We start from the raw sequence: 15,587 nt of genomic DNA on the forward strand, positions 1-15,587 counted from the left end.
CGATCGTATATTGCAAAGTTTCGCGATAAATGCCGCGAACCAAGTGGCGATGAATTTAACAACGCATGTGGGCGCACGTGGCATCGTTGCGACGATAAAGTGGCTCGGAACCACGTCTGATTGGTGCCCGGGCGTAACTACTAGCCTTTACTTATACATTTGGCCCGCTCAGTTCACTTCCGTAATTACATTAAAATTGCGCGCCATCGATATCGCCGCCTATTAATAAAATCAAATTTGCAACGTGAGTGCGACCGTGCCACAGCCATTATCGCCGCGCTAACCGTTTTTCAAGCTCAGCATAAAAATCGATGATGATTAGCCATTTGACTGATTGATTGACTAAAACCTGTCTCGGGATGTCAGTAATTTCATTCACGAAACGAGCAACGAACCCGTCGGCCGATTGCCCAGCTGCCTCATTGTTCGCTTTTTCGAGGTAACTTTCGACTCGCGCAAGTTCCGCGACCGCCAGAGAGTCAGGGATTTCTTTTAATGGCCACGGTAGCGTTCGTGGAACGATTACAAAGAGCCATTAGTCGCTACTTGTTGTGCGGGGCCGAAGTTGGCGTCGTTAATTTTAGCATTGGATCTGTCGCGGAACGTTTTCCCGTTCGTTTCCGCGATTATCCGCTACGCGACGCAACGCAGCGATGCTCGCTTTCATCGATTGAGATCACGATATGGAGGATCGTTGCAAATCTACTCCCGTCCCTTTTCTCCTTCCCCGCACTCTCTGGCAAAATTTTAACTCACTCCGCTCGCGACTAAAAGTTCACTGAGTGTTTTACGCTAGAAATAGCAACGGCAAATAAGCCATCGCTATCAAGGACGGAAATTCGATGATAAAAGCTGCTGCGTGCGCAGAAAATAATTGCACACTTGCCAAACCAGAACGAACTCAAGAGAGAATAGTTGATCAATAAAATAGACGAAATCGTCGAAATTAAATTCAAATTAAATTCAAATTCAGAATAATTGATTAATAAAATGACGAAATGGTCAGTAATTAAATTCAAAAATGGTTAAAGCTAGGTACTATTAATTCAAGCTATACTTGTGTTCTCAACGACTCGTATATTGATCGAATAACTAGAAAAAGCGTGTGCTCTTTCCATTAAACTCTTTTGCAGCTGCGAAACTTTTGAAATCAGTCAAGTGTGGACTCGTTAATTAATAAAGAATCTGCATAAGGTAACAAACTTATTTATCAGTCTTGCGACCGTGGCTGGCCTTCGGCTTTTTCAGACATAAGATCAATATAACCCAGGTTTCTCGTAACGTCAATGCACTCGTACATGGATAAGGGAAAAACGATCGATACGGCGTATATTTCTTTGATATCGAGTCACGCGAAGCGGTAAGAATAGACGCGATTTGCCTGGGTTAGATAAGCCAATAGCACGTTACGTCGTGTCGCACAAAGGCCCTGCCAGCCGGCGATAATTGAAAAAGTGAGTATCTTAAAACTAACAGTCGTATTTACACATATGACTGTGGAGCGATGAAATGTTTATCGGAAGATACATAATAGGTTAACGCTCTCTCTTTTTCTGTATATATAATATATATAATTTAGTTATCATATATACCTATACTTCAAAGTCGGGATATCCTGATCCGCAATACTTTGAGCGCAGTTTTATGCTTGGTCTCATTCTTTGTTAAATTTATTCACTTTAAAAAGGATATTCTCTGGGTTACATTCCAAAACGTTCTTTTTAAAGAAAATTTTATTCAATATTTATAATTCACGTAATTCACATATATACTATAGAATATCGAGTAAAATTTCCTCAAAAAGGATGTTTTGCAACGCAACTCTGGTAAATATCAGGCAATTTCGAGCAATCCCGTCTATTACCGGCATTTACGAGAGTGTCTTTTTTTTTTTTTGCAAGCGGACCTCCGTATGCAATTTATTGTCGAAGGACGTTTGACATATTTAACCTTCCCTCTCGTCCCTCAGCGAAAATTGTTCTAGAGAACTAAGAGAATTTTTCTGTCGCAATTATTGTAGACCTGCGAGAACGTCGGCGGTAAAAAACTGCTCGTTTCAGCATTCGGCGGTATGCTAATACACTTATGATCCCCCGACATTATCTTCTTCAAATAGATAATTATCATCTCTTCGTCTTCGTTCAAAGCTCCCCCGAAACAACTCCTGTGTTAGCAACCATGCAAGTCGCTACATACTAGTCGCTATCGCGTCTTCCCGACTCACGATTAGGCCCACTTGACCCAAAAACCCTCCGTCGGCGAGAGCACCGTTTCTCAAAGCAGGTCTCAAAGCGCGGCTTTCGAAAATCCGCCTGGGCACACGGACCGTGTCCGCGACGTAAGCCACCATTTTCCGGTGTGTCGGGTTTTCGGCCGAGGACGAGCGAGTGAGAATCGTACAGACGAATATCCCTCTGAGCGGTTAATCCTCGATTCCCTTTACTGACCCTGTCGCGGTTTCATCCCCTCCTGGCCACGACGCGACGCGCTTTTCCTCCCTCACCGCCGCCGCTGCCGCCGCGCTTTTCTTTTTCCTCTCGCTCAGGCGAGCGCGAGGAAAGCGACGAGAAGTCGCGCTGCGAGAATCTGCGTGCAGCGCGAAATGCTCAGCTGCTACGACGCGGACGGTCGCGCGCAGCCGATCGATGGCCCAGTGCCACTTCGCGCGCGCACCCCGCACCCCCGTCCTTGCCCACCCCGTCTGCCTCACCCCCGTTCGTCTCCTGCGCCCACCCTAACGATCTCTACCCTCACCCTGCGTCTCGTCGTGCCCCTCACCCCGGCGACGAGCGAGCCATCTCTCACCCTCTTCTCTTACTCGCCTCCGTCCCTCTTGCTGTCGGCGGGTTCACCCTCTGGCTTCATGTCGCGTCTTCTGTATCTCTCCTCTCCGTTTTCTGTCTCTCCTTCGCTCCGTCTCTCTTCCATCCGCGAGTCGCGTCTCGATATTGTGTTACGCATTCCTTATCTGTCGTTGACTCCACTCCTGGCGGGAGAGTTTTGGGTCGCGATCTCTCTCCCTGTCTTATGCATCCGGCGTCTGAGCTCTTTATTTCGATTCCAGCTATGCCGTTTGTCATTGTCCCTTCGTATTCCCTTTTGTCTCTATCTGGTGGCTCCTTTCCTTTGTGCATCAATGCACTAATCTTGAAAATATTCCTTTTAGCTACTCCGGTGCCGCGTGGCGTACGCTCTCTTAGAATTGCGAATGACTTCTTCTGATAAAAATCGACTTCTGGGCCCCTATTCTTGAAATAGTTGCGTATACGTAAGTTTTACTGCGCAGGTTTAATCATACCATAAAATAGCTGCGCAATGAAAATTACGTATGCATAAAAATTTCCAGGTTCGAAACTTTTGCTTAAAGTCTCGCCCTTTCAAAGTTTTCCACCCCATAATATGAGGCTGAAGGTTTCTGCCCCATAGATATCCCTCTTTCTTTTACGTTCTCCTTGACCATTCCAACGTCCATCAGCTTTCCTATCATCAGCTTCATTCAATTTTCCCGTCTTCGTTTCTCTTCTTTTCCTTCCTTTTGCACGTTCTCTCTCTCTCTCTCTCTCTCTCTCTTTCTCTCTTATTTTCATCCCCTCTCGTTTTTAATCCCTCTCCTCTCTACGCGCGAACGTCGCACAACGCTCGCCCTCGTCATCGTTGATCTAATCGCAGCCGTGATAGTGCTTTTTAGCTTCGGCTCTTTGCGAACTTAATAACATGAGCGCCGTTTCTCCTCTGCAACCACCGTTTGACCGCCGTAGATCTTTCCCCCCTGCACGCCCCCTTCACGATGCGCCAGCTAGTTATTACTGTGGCTCCCTCTCGCTTTGACGTTTCACTAACCCTCCCTCGCCCCTCTACCTTCCCTCCCTCTCGGGCCCAGCAACATCCCTCGCGTTTCTCTCATCATTTACCCTCTTCCTCTCATTCTCTCTCGCTCCTACGCTTCCTCACCTCTCTACCCCTCTGTCGCCATCCCCTTTCTCTTTTCCACCCCTGACCATACCACTTCCCCTTCTGCTGCCCCTACTCCCTTCCACCAGAACGGCAGTCGACAGAGCGGTCGCAGTTCGAACACGCCAGCTTGCGGATCACGAAGGGTCTGTCCGTCTGCCGCTTCCACCCTCGCAGGCGATTCCTCTTCTCGCTCCTTCGAGTGTCTCCGGCCTTTCTCTTTCTCTCACTTACTCACTCTCTCTTCCTCTCTCTCTTTCTCTCTCTCTTTCTTTCTCCTTCTCTCCTTGCAGTCTCCTTTCCTCCGGCTCCTCGCGTCAGTTCATACGGAGCGACGTTCACCACCGCCATAGCGCCGCTCGATCCTACTCTCCGAGTGGATACGGCGCGTTACCGATCAGACGGGCGGACAGACGGACCGTACCGCCGCCGCGGCGTTCGTCGTTCGTGGTGCCCTTCGTGTACGGCCCTCGCGAGTCTCACACCGCCGGCACAGAGCGGGATGGACCTTCCACAGACTAGGGAGTCGCGACCACGCACCGGTTGATAGGAGGTTAGTCAGATCCACACACTCGCTTTTACGGGTATAAGTTTCGCTTAAAGGCGAGCTTGCGGTCCTCTGAAGGGACAAACTACCGGAGAGAGAGCTTCTTCGAACCGAGTCCGAAAATCCGTCGACTACGAGACGGCGTGCGACACACCCAAGCCACGAAATGTGCACCTTCGAGAGTTGCCTAGGGCCAACGGCGAGCCTTCGAAGCCGCGTTCGACGCGCTAGATCAATAACCACGTCGCGAGGAAAAGCCGCTTGCTCGCTCGCGCACGCGGAAGCTTCTTGGTCGGCTTCAATAGCCTGCTTCAAGAGTCCGCTTCGTGAACCCTTCGCTCCCTTCTGGCAGCGTGTTCGGAGCGCGATCGTCACCGCGTCGCGTGATGTGTCGGCGTTCGTGTAGAGACGTGTCGTGATGACGGTAGACCGCAATTGACGAGGTACCAATCGGTCCACGTTGATCGACTGTGGTCTCCTTAGTATACCAATTTTTACTCAATAATCTATTAATTAATCCGGCCTAATCGACAGTAGTGGTTCCCAGTAGATGAGCTACTGACGACGGAGCTTGATTGATAATTTACTTAATTGATAATCATTGTTGCGATTGTCCTGAATCTGTTAGCTCTACTAGCTGATGTCTGCCGGCCGTCTATACGGCCCGCTAATTAGTCCTCTTGAAGCTTCTGTAAGCTCATTTCGAGCGGCGAGTTGGACGAGGAGGAAGTCGGAGTCCGCGTTGGCGAGCGAGGACAGACACACTGTCGCTAGCGATGGTGTGTCATGGTAAATCGAGGCGGCTATCGATTTTTTACGTGTGGCTCGTCGGCTTGAATGTCGAGGATGAGCGGAAACGTTGCGGTAGATATCGGCATCCGATGGATGCGAAAGCCGATCGAATCCGGCGGGATTAAGTTCCAATGCGAATTAAAGAGAGTCGAGTTCTATGAGCTAGCTTCGTCGCGAGTCTCGTCTGATCGAAACGTCCATATCGTGGTCCATCGAGTACTTTGCGATGCAAGGAAAAAATTAGCGCGCGTATGCTTCGATTGGTGCGCGCTGTGGAAATAAAACGACCGCGTGTTATAATAGAATTCTCTCTCTCTCTCTCCGTGTCGGCGATGGCGTAGAGTTTTCTCGCCTTTTCCGTCGAACTGCTTTCGCCCAGAACTCCTTCGTACAGAATTAAACGCGCGTACGAAGTGTCCCAGAATTCCCGATCTTATTTTTAGTGGAGGACTTCTTGACGAATTTGGGTTGCGATTTTCCTCGCGAATTATTTTTGTTGCTAGCCGCCGATTATTTTCGAATTCAGTAATTGAGAATAAAAGCAGAAGATGGATACGTTCGAAGTGTACTCTCTTCTAGTACTTTAATATTATTATTATTATTATTATTAACTTTATTCCAAGCAAAAGGCAAGGCATCCGCGAAAGGACTGTTTTGATCGCCCATACACGTTCGCCGATTGCCGAAATATTCAACGTAGCGTTGAACATTTCGCATTGAGTAACCAGACGTAGCCCAATCGATTCCAATTTCGTCCTGTGGTCCGTAATTAAAATTGCATTTGCGGATGCTGCCGTGCATCCTGACGTACAAATCCGATAGCTACCGCGAAATTATGCGAATACACATGTGGATTCTATTATCGACGGTCTCGCCGGCGTTATTATTAATATTAAATGCCATGAGCAGCGGTGTAAGTTTGCGCGGAGCGAGTCGGAGGCGAGTCAGATCGAAATCTCATAAGCCACGAACGATAGATCGCTGTTCCACATATTTCGGTGTACCTTATCTTTCGCCGAAAGTCCCATCGATCATACTACGGCCGATATGGACACGGTTCCTCTGCGCGCAGCGCACACGACACACACACACACGTCCAAAAATGGAAGCTGACACGTGCGGAACTTTTTCTTGCGGAATCAGTCCGTGTCCTTCGGGGCGGAATGAGATTTTTCCGCGCTGCTCCTCGTGAATGGTGCATCAGCGAAGGCATCGCCATTCATGCCGCTCACAAAACGACTTATCGACCATGCCGTAGGTGTATACATATGTATGGGTCGTGTTTCGACGCACGGGAAAATCCGCGTTTCCCCCGACATTTACCGCGGCGCGCGGTAATTCACGAGCAAGTGTAAGATTCAAATTGAATTTATGCGTTGGCTAATGTACGCGTTCGAAATCTCATTTATACTCGAAGCACTTCGTTCGCTCTGGTTGCTGTGTGAAGGCCGCGGTACGTATTCCAGATATTGTGCATTCGGTCGCGCGTGAGTCCTTCGCGATGAATTCGGAGTATGTTTTCTCAGGTAAAAATACACTAGATGGTACTCATCGAGGCAACGTTTCCAATTCTCAGCGATCGTTGCACCAGAGTGTGTGAGCAGGCTTCGAATAAAATTTCCGTCGAGATAAAATCGCGCCGAAATTAATGTTCATTCCACATTCTTGACACTCGGATGGCCGGGTGTCTTCATTATTTTTGTCGCTTGGAAATCATTTCTGTCCCCCGAGGGGAAAATTAAAACGGTCGTTATACTCCTCCAACTTTTTCTCTACGGCGCCTGCTGGGAAATAAGACACTGAGAAGTCATTTCTGCGCACTCTTAATATACCCGAGGCTCCGTGTATCAAACAGGCCGCTGCAACATCTGCTGTAATTATTGATGCAGCAAGACGAAATAATTTATTTCGAGGTAGAGCAAGAAAAATTCCGTCGGTCGTACGTGAACTCTTGCACATTGCGAGACAACATTCGTCGTGAAACGCTGTAATCTGGCATAACGCAATGTAGAGAGTGCGAGTGTATATGCTGGTAAATAGGACGGCGAAAATCAATATATTTATTCTTTCACACGGTTCGATACAGGTGGTACTCCATGACGTACCGGCTGAATCTTGATAAAAAGTGCGACCTCGCGTTGAAGGATAAAAATAATATCCAGGCGTTTTACGAGTAGGTCTAACTTTAACCTTCTTACTAACTGCCCTAACTGCGGTCCACGTAGAGATCCGGATATGTAACGAAGAACGGGAAGAGCGGCACACGCGCGGCGCCACCCTGAAAATAATCGTCCTCGCATATATTTTCGCGCGCTTAAAATAATGTTTCATCGTCCCGGTCTGTTTTCACTTTCGCGCCCCTCTTCCTCGCGATATCGTACGCACCGTGAAAACTATGCGAAAAAAGACCTCTATTTTTTTTCAACACATAGAAATAAAAAACGAACGTACGGAATATGTGAACGAAGGGTACTATGAAAACGCACGGTGGAAAAATACATTGCGAGAGAGAATGATAAATAAAAGGTAGACTTCCCGCTTGTGAAGACCGTTATGGAAATGGGATTGATAGAGGCGACGCGCGCTGCGATGATAAGTGGATCAATGAGCGCCATATTTAATAAATATAGATAAAGGAGCACATCATTATCAAGCTAAAAGCATCGGCATATGTCTAAGAATTCGATTGACACGCGATTTCCAATCATTAGCCGGAGGGCTTTCGACTGCACCAGAAATAATAACAAAATTTCTGACGAACAGCGCGCTTCTAAAAATAACGTAACTTGTTGTAAACACGACACGGGCATTGGAGTGGCTGTATTTAGCGCTGAATCAGCTCATTAGAACGGAAAGCTTATAATATTGATATTTATGTCGCCCTTAAAGTCACACCATCGGGAAATGTCGGGAGTCTCCGATGTGCGTGTCTTCGTTCGGACTTCCAGGCACAATAGGTGTTCTCTTCCCCGGAAATACAGGGAAACGCGATAAAATCGAGTCCGATTAATTGTCCATCGTAACAAGTCGTAACAATTATTTCGATCAATTAGTCAGATGATCAATCAGTGTGCTTCAATCGTTAATATTATTGAACGGTTAACGAACGGATCCCAGCGGCATGCAAAAAATGTGCATCGATGGCATGCCGGTAATTAGCGAAACTGAACGTTATGTAGCGTCGGTTATCGATCTCCTATAAGTTCCACGGACATATCGCGCATGAATCCTCGTACACAAGCGGCAGTATTTGACGATTAAAGCCCTAATTAATTGATGCATTTCAGGGGGAAGACGTTCGAGTCAATTTTATCGAACTCATTTTTCGATAGACACAAATTTATGTGCATCGAGGAAATAGGAGGAAAAAGAAAATATACTTTATGATTTTAATGACGAATTTTTCAACAAGTTTATAGTTTATTCATTACCGATTCATTGAACTTGAATCGATCTTATTTCTCTCTAGAAAGAACGGATGATATAAACTTAAAATATTTCAACCGAAAATATATTATTTTCACGGTAGCCCGATTGAAAGTATCGTAATTGGATTTTCGAGCATTTTTTCAGTCTCAATTATCCCTCAATGTCATTTTTCCATCGTAGTATGCCTCAGGAAAAAAATTTTGCAACTGTAATCTCCACATATATACAGGGTGTCTGACAATTATTGACACAGTCGATATATGTAACCAGAATTCATTAAACTGAACGCGAAATTTTTCTTTCCTACCATTTCTCAAGCAACTACGCAAACATTTTGAGTTATTAATTGAGGAAAATTTGTGATCATGCGCGATACGATAGCTGTGACGTCTACCTTCCCTCCGTCATGCATATTAAGTCAAACTGAATAAAAAAGTTTTCTACCATTTTGCAAATAAAACGGAGATTTTTATTTACTAATAAGAGAAGATTAGTGCATAATTATGCGCGATCATTCTTTTTAATAATTAATAAATGAAAATTTTATATGGTTGTTTGCGAAGTGAAAGAAAAGAATTCTGTGTGCAATTTGATGAGTTTTATCCGCACACAACGGATATGTCATGAATTGTCAGACACTTCTTATAATACTCTGGTATACTATTATAGTAGGGATATATTACCGCGTGCTGAACGGGAGATTATTGGAAAGAAAGCAAGGGTGAGGAACAATTTTTTTCGGAGAGAAATCACAACTTCGCGGTTGCATCACTTTTTCCGTCGATTCGCGCGTGTGCTCTTTTTTTTGACACACGAGACAGAGCGTGTAACGCGAGGCAGCGCGCGGTATATTAAGCCGCAGCTCGTTTCAGCTTGTACGCGAATCCGGCTTCGAGTCAATCTGGAAAATGTGCACCGACTGCACGCCGCTAATTACCAAAACCGAACGTTACTGCACAGCGCCGGTTATCGATCTTCGCGCGTATAAGTTTGGCGGAAATTTCGCGTCGCGGCTGCGGCGCAATCCTCCTGTGCCCCGAATCCTCCTGCTTCTCCACCACCACGACCACGACCACCACCACCACCTCCACCTCCTGCTCTTTCCCTTCCCCCTGCTCCCCGTGTGGTGCCGTTTCGAAACTTTTCCCCGTGGGGCGCGTTTACGTGATCCAATAAGTTAATCGCCCGTACCGGCGCCTATAGCGTTCGGCTGCGCTGCGCTTACATGCGGGATTAGTACCTAACTTGATAAACTCTGCCGTGTTACGTAAGCCGCTATCCGATCGTTTTCACCCTTAACGTCCCGACCTGCGGGATCGCTCATAATTCTTTGCCGTCGTTTCCATCATAGCCGAGCGTGTTATTTATGAGCGCTCAGAACATATATCCAGCTTCGAGTCGAGTTCCTGTCGGGCTCGATGATATCGATAGGGAACATCCTCGTGCTCCCCGGTGCGAAGGACACAGGAGGATACGAGATTGGACATAGTCCGCGATCATGTTCGCCCTTAACTCTTATCGACGTCTTTTTTTCCCGACGTCCAATCTTGTTCGCGAATGTTCTCGTTTCATGTTCAAGTCAATGTGTCGTTCGCGTCGAATAATTATGTTACGAGTATTCGTAATACAATCCTGCGAATTTTTTGTCGCGAAGGATACATATAGTGTATAATGGCATCGGAGAGGAAGATACGGATACGTAATATCGTCGTCTACAAAACTCGAAGCCAGAAATCCGAAGTTTGGTTCATAAAAACGAGTCAATCTCGCGTCCGACCGTTACATTTTCTCTCTGACGTAAGCTTCTGACCTTAACTCTAGATTATTATGGTTAACATCGTGGAGAAAAGGGAACATTACGGCGGCAACTCAATCGCGACATAGAAGGCTTATGTAACTGAACAGATTGGTAAGAAGCTTCAATTACTTACTTTCGTAATGAGTGGAAAAAGAAAAAAAGTCTGGACTACGAGCTAGAAAATGGAAGAATCTCGAAGAATATATCCTGTTATATCCTTCTTTTCTTTTGACTCGTTTTCTTTCATTTCGCAGCGTGAATGAATGTGTATTAAATTTCTGCCTTTCATTCGATATCACGGAGATTAATTCACGGAATATTAATTTAAAGTTACAATTAATTTTTTTAACCACTCGACACATATTTTTGCTGTTATGCGTGACTGCGCTTAAATTCCGATTATTGCGTTTTTAGTGGATAAAGTTCAGTGCGCGATGTGTTTTCACTTATTATATACCCAACTCATTATGTATTCGATAAATATGGTGTTTCTAGCGTGAGCTCGCCTCAGTTCTCACTTCAGCTATCAGTATACCCATATAATTCGCAATTATTCTTCGTAATACCAATCGCGTGAAGCGTGCGCGCATGTTTCGCGAGACGTTTCGCGATTCTCGCAGCGCAAATGACGCCGCAGTTGTTGCCCGCGATCGTTTCAACCTCGATGCCATTATCTGCATTATTTTAAATCCCTTTTGCGCTGGACGTTACTTTGCTATCGCTAAATATTCATCGTGCGCGCACGAGTGTACACGCGCGTGTCTGATAACGGCTACTACACAGTGCTCCGCCATCGAGTATCCGCGTTTTACGTCTCGCACGGAAGCGGTATTTCACTTTCCCGGCCGACGAATCGCGTCCTGTATCAACGTCGCCACGGAAACATTTGCATTTCTGGGTTAGGCATTAACACGCCCGTATACATGTGCCCCTTCGTACGCGAGCCGGGCGCGTATTATTACAATGCGTGACGATCACGCGAGGAAGCCGATTACGTGCCGACGAAGTCGGGCCGATTTTCGTCTGGAAATTGGACCGGAAATCACGCTGTGCCGATCAGATCGCCTTAATTATATCGTGTTGCATTCATTAGTAACATTATTCTATGGAGAGTATGCTTACTTTACTTCCTACTGCCATGAGTTTTCGCGCAATTCCTCCGTCTTATGACTTCTTGCACGTTATTACGCGACCCTCAAGATCGATGGCTTATTATTAATTCAGCAGTACTCGGAACTCTGATTTTCTACACGCTGGAGAGTCTCCATTGTTATCTGGCACAATGGTGATAAGGCAAGGTCCGAGATTTGGCTTTCGGAAATACGATGTGTGCCAATAACTCGCCAGGTAACAAAGGGTAAATCACCGCGCGGCGATTTCTAGATTCTCCCTAAGCTACGAGATGTAACGATTTCTTTCTCTGCTCACGCGATACTCGAAGAAATCTGCGATGTTCGTAGCGATGTGGGATCACGGCGAAGGAAGCGCATCTCCTCAGGTGCCTACACGATGTGGGGAAAATGTGAAACAGAAGATACATTGACGTTAGAATCCAGTGAGTTGCAATCCACACGCGATATCGGCGATTATCACTGAACTATTTTGCTCGAACGAGAAATTCAAAAAGTCCCTCGCAATTTCCCCGAATTTTTTCGACAGCCTTCGGCCTTCTTCTCGACTCTCTCCCCGATTTTCCAGCCCCGTGGCAACCCCGCTCGCTTGCCTGGCGTTAAACACGCGATGCGTGTCCGATGTGTGCACGCGTGCGTACACGAAGCGCGAGTGAATCGCGGATATAGCTTGAGAGAAAGGGAGAGAGAGAGAGAGAGAGAGAGAAAGAGGAGGAAGTGGAGAGAAGGACGAGCCAGAGACAATCGATATGTTTGCACTGTGACGGCCACGCACGTCTTTCTTCCGTTCCAGTTCGCTTCCTGCATTCGTCGGGCGCGCAGTATTGCACGCGGAAATCGATGATCGTGTCTGGAGAAATTCCAGACAACAGTCGCACCAACACACGCACGCACGCGCGCATACACACGCGTATACGCAGTCCGTACAAGTACGTTCTTCTCGAGGTAGAAGAAAAGGAACAGGTATGCTCTCACGTTCGCTGTCTCGCGCGCGCGGGCTCTCCTCTCTCACGTGCGCCGCGAGCTTCCTTCGTTCTGATTTCACTGGCCGGAAGTCGCTTATCGACGGCTTCTGCGCGGTTAAGTCCCACGGCTCCGGCGAGTTGTCGCCAACCAACTGAATTTCTTTCGTTCGCCCCGGCAGTAGGACTCTTTGCGCATTGACCGATCGCACTTGCCGCGCGTAACATCTTGTTAATCGGACGAGTCGCGAAAATTGCGCGAGATCCTTGAAGATTGGGGATATTGCTCGGGAATATATTGTATGAAAAACTGTTCTATACTCCGACCAGAGTTCGTGAAAGTTGAGAATTTGTGAAGATTGCCCGGTAACCTCTCGTACCGTCGTGGATGCATCCGTTTGACAAATGCAATGCGATGGAGAACAGACAACGCTGAGGAAGTGGGTCAAAAGTAAGATAGTGCCGGATAAATTGTTTTCGGATTGCGCTGCCTGCATGCGGACTTACGATAGAAATTAAGTTTGCCTCGACAAATTACTCAAGATTGCGAAGCCGAGGGCGATAAATTGACAGCAAGCGGAGTTAATAATTGCTCTATTAGTAATAAATTAGATTAATTAAAGAACCAATACTTACATATATCCAAGTGTGTCATTTTGACTGAATCTCTTACACGTTTCTTATCGTTTCAAGTTACATCATTTAATATGTTTAAATGTATTAAATTATAATTTAATGTATCTCAAATGTATTAAATAACGCGACTGGAAACCGTAAGAAACATGTAAAAAGAGCTTCAACTAAATTACACGCTTATGCATTTAAAAATGACACACTATTTGCAGTACACTAAGGCTGCGTTCTGGGAGACGCTATTTACCGCTGAGTGTGCTCTGTCCTTGTTTGTTCCTGAAAATTGAACAAGGACAAAGGACGCTCATAGCGCTAAATAGCGTCTCCCCGAACGCAGCTTAAGCCTCATGGCTGAAACATTTTTTATGTTATTTTATTTTCATTCGCAACAGTTGAAGGCTAAAAGCTTGACTTATCTTTCCGAGAAATTTTTATTAAAATTACGCAATAACCTCCGCTAGTTCTGGCTAATCCGCTTATCACACGTTAATTACCTTACGAGCGGTATAAGAACACTAGTGAAGGATCAATATATTCTCTCTGGTTTCATTTTAATTTTCTAACTTTTACGTAGAAACACAAATTACAGGTGATTTCTTCTTTCTTGAAATGTCTTTTGAATTAATTTGAAATGGGAAAACGTATCGTGCTGTATACGGAGAGAATTTTATAGAATAAAAATTTCATAATTAAATAATTTTATAGTAATTATAGTCATAATTTTAGGAATTCAAATACATTATTAAAAATTTACTACGTTTCCAGCGAAACTTGATATATTTCTAGTGAATTTTATTATGTTCCTTAGCAAAGTGAGTTTTAACTGACAATTTATTCCTGTGGACATATATATATATAGCAAAATTGGAAAGTGCTTTGAAAAAACTGAAAAAAATTGAAAAGAAAGGAAATTGTAATATTCTCTTTGTATATGTTAAAGTTGCGTAGGATGGAAAGCAATTAACAAGTGACGCTATTCGGCAAAATAATTCCTTTTGTCAGACGCGATGTGAAAAACGCTTCCCCGTTAATGTAACCAGGTCTGTAATGTGCGTTTCTATAGGCGATCTATTTTTCGTAGTACGTGTCTGCACACGTGTCAGTCTATTTAACCGCCGGAGAATGTTATACCATTGAGAGCGATCCGCTGGCATTTCCATCAACCCAGAGGCATCTTATATAGAACAAGATCTTCCGATGTAATTACGCCTATGCAGTGCGTACCGTCGGACAGCCGGGCAGCGAATATTAAATTAAGACTCATTCACCGATTAATTTAGAATTTGCACCGATTCGATGCAGATCGTCGTTATCGGCACTATTGATCGCTTTTCACACGCTGTTATACATTCTCATCTTGTTTTCGTGAAAGTTTATTTCAGGAACGTTATAATGTGAGTTCTCGATATCGTAGATGCGACATAATACAATATATATTTCATCGAGAGTAACAAACGTCAATTTTACGTCATTTAAGAAAGAATTATCTCTGGGAAATGTTCCAGATTCGCAGAAATATAATTTCAGAACAGAAAATGCATTTTCGCGAATTGAGATTAATAACTGACACACATACAAACGAATAGCGTTCTATTTTTTCCCTTAACGTTTCCATTTTAATTTTAACAGAGGCTTCACACGCGAAGCTTACCAATTCGGGAAACGAGTATTGAATATCGGAGAATCACGAGACATAACAATACCGCGTGATGTTATTCGCAAAAATCGATTTCAAAATTCGTCAAAGTATCGTCCATCCTTGAGATAGTCACTTGGTCTTGTCAGGTAGTCTCTACTATAGTCTCTACAAAAATAGAAATTCGTAATGGAATCTTACACAAAGCACGACTACGCCACATGTGCGCGAGGACAACACATTCGAAGATGTCACGCATTTTCACATATCGATGCGCATTTCCAATATTAGCTTGAAGGCAACTCCGAATGGAAGACAATTTAAATCACATGTGACGTATATCGCGCGAACGACCGCTACACAGTTGCAAATGTACATCAAAGAGCCGGTTCAATTATCGACTGGCTTGTATTGCGCGTATGGAGAGGTTAAATGCAATTAAGCTTTGCCACCCGCAGTCCACGATCCGTACGGCGCGAAATTGGAGAGTATTATACTGTCAGTGAATATACGGAAGGCGCATCGGAAAGGTCAACACAATCACTGGACAAAGTCTGCAGGCGAAAACTGCGTAGCCGTGTGGACTCTAGATTTTTAGTAGGTAGTATGTGCTTTTAATATATCGCCACGCGCATGAATTAAAGGTTACGGGAAAATTTTGGTCTCTGTTGCAATGAAATGCCGAAATACAAGAGAGAGAGAGAGAGAG

The 15,587-nt window shown here is 45.2% G+C and overlaps 1 protein-coding gene across 6 annotated transcripts in view; it reads left to right on the forward strand.

Moving 5' to 3' along the window:
* The first annotated feature begins 4,040 nt into the window (after positions 1 to 4,040).
* LOC116847030 (calcium-dependent secretion activator) overlaps positions 4,041 to 15,587 on the forward strand; it is a 31,251-nt gene continuing 19,704 nt past the window's right edge. For 4 of the 6 annotated variants that reach the window (XM_032821595.1, XM_032821596.1, XM_032821590.1 and 1 more), the window contains exon 1: positions 4,041 to 4,504. The gene's annotated coding sequence lies outside the window, so the exon portion shown is untranslated. Of the gene's footprint in view, positions 4,505 to 4,585; positions 12,611 to 12,668; positions 13,061 to 15,587 lie in introns of those variants that run through there. The other 2 variants (XM_032821591.1, XM_032821592.1) reach the window with 2 other exon arrangements.

Source organism: Odontomachus brunneus, unplaced genomic scaffold (assembly GCF_010583005.1).
Source record: "Odontomachus brunneus isolate Ranch 3 - 2012 unplaced genomic scaffold, Obru_v1 Obru_scaffold_072, whole genome shotgun sequence".
Taxonomy (NCBI): domain Eukaryota; kingdom Metazoa; phylum Arthropoda; class Insecta; order Hymenoptera; family Formicidae; genus Odontomachus; species Odontomachus brunneus.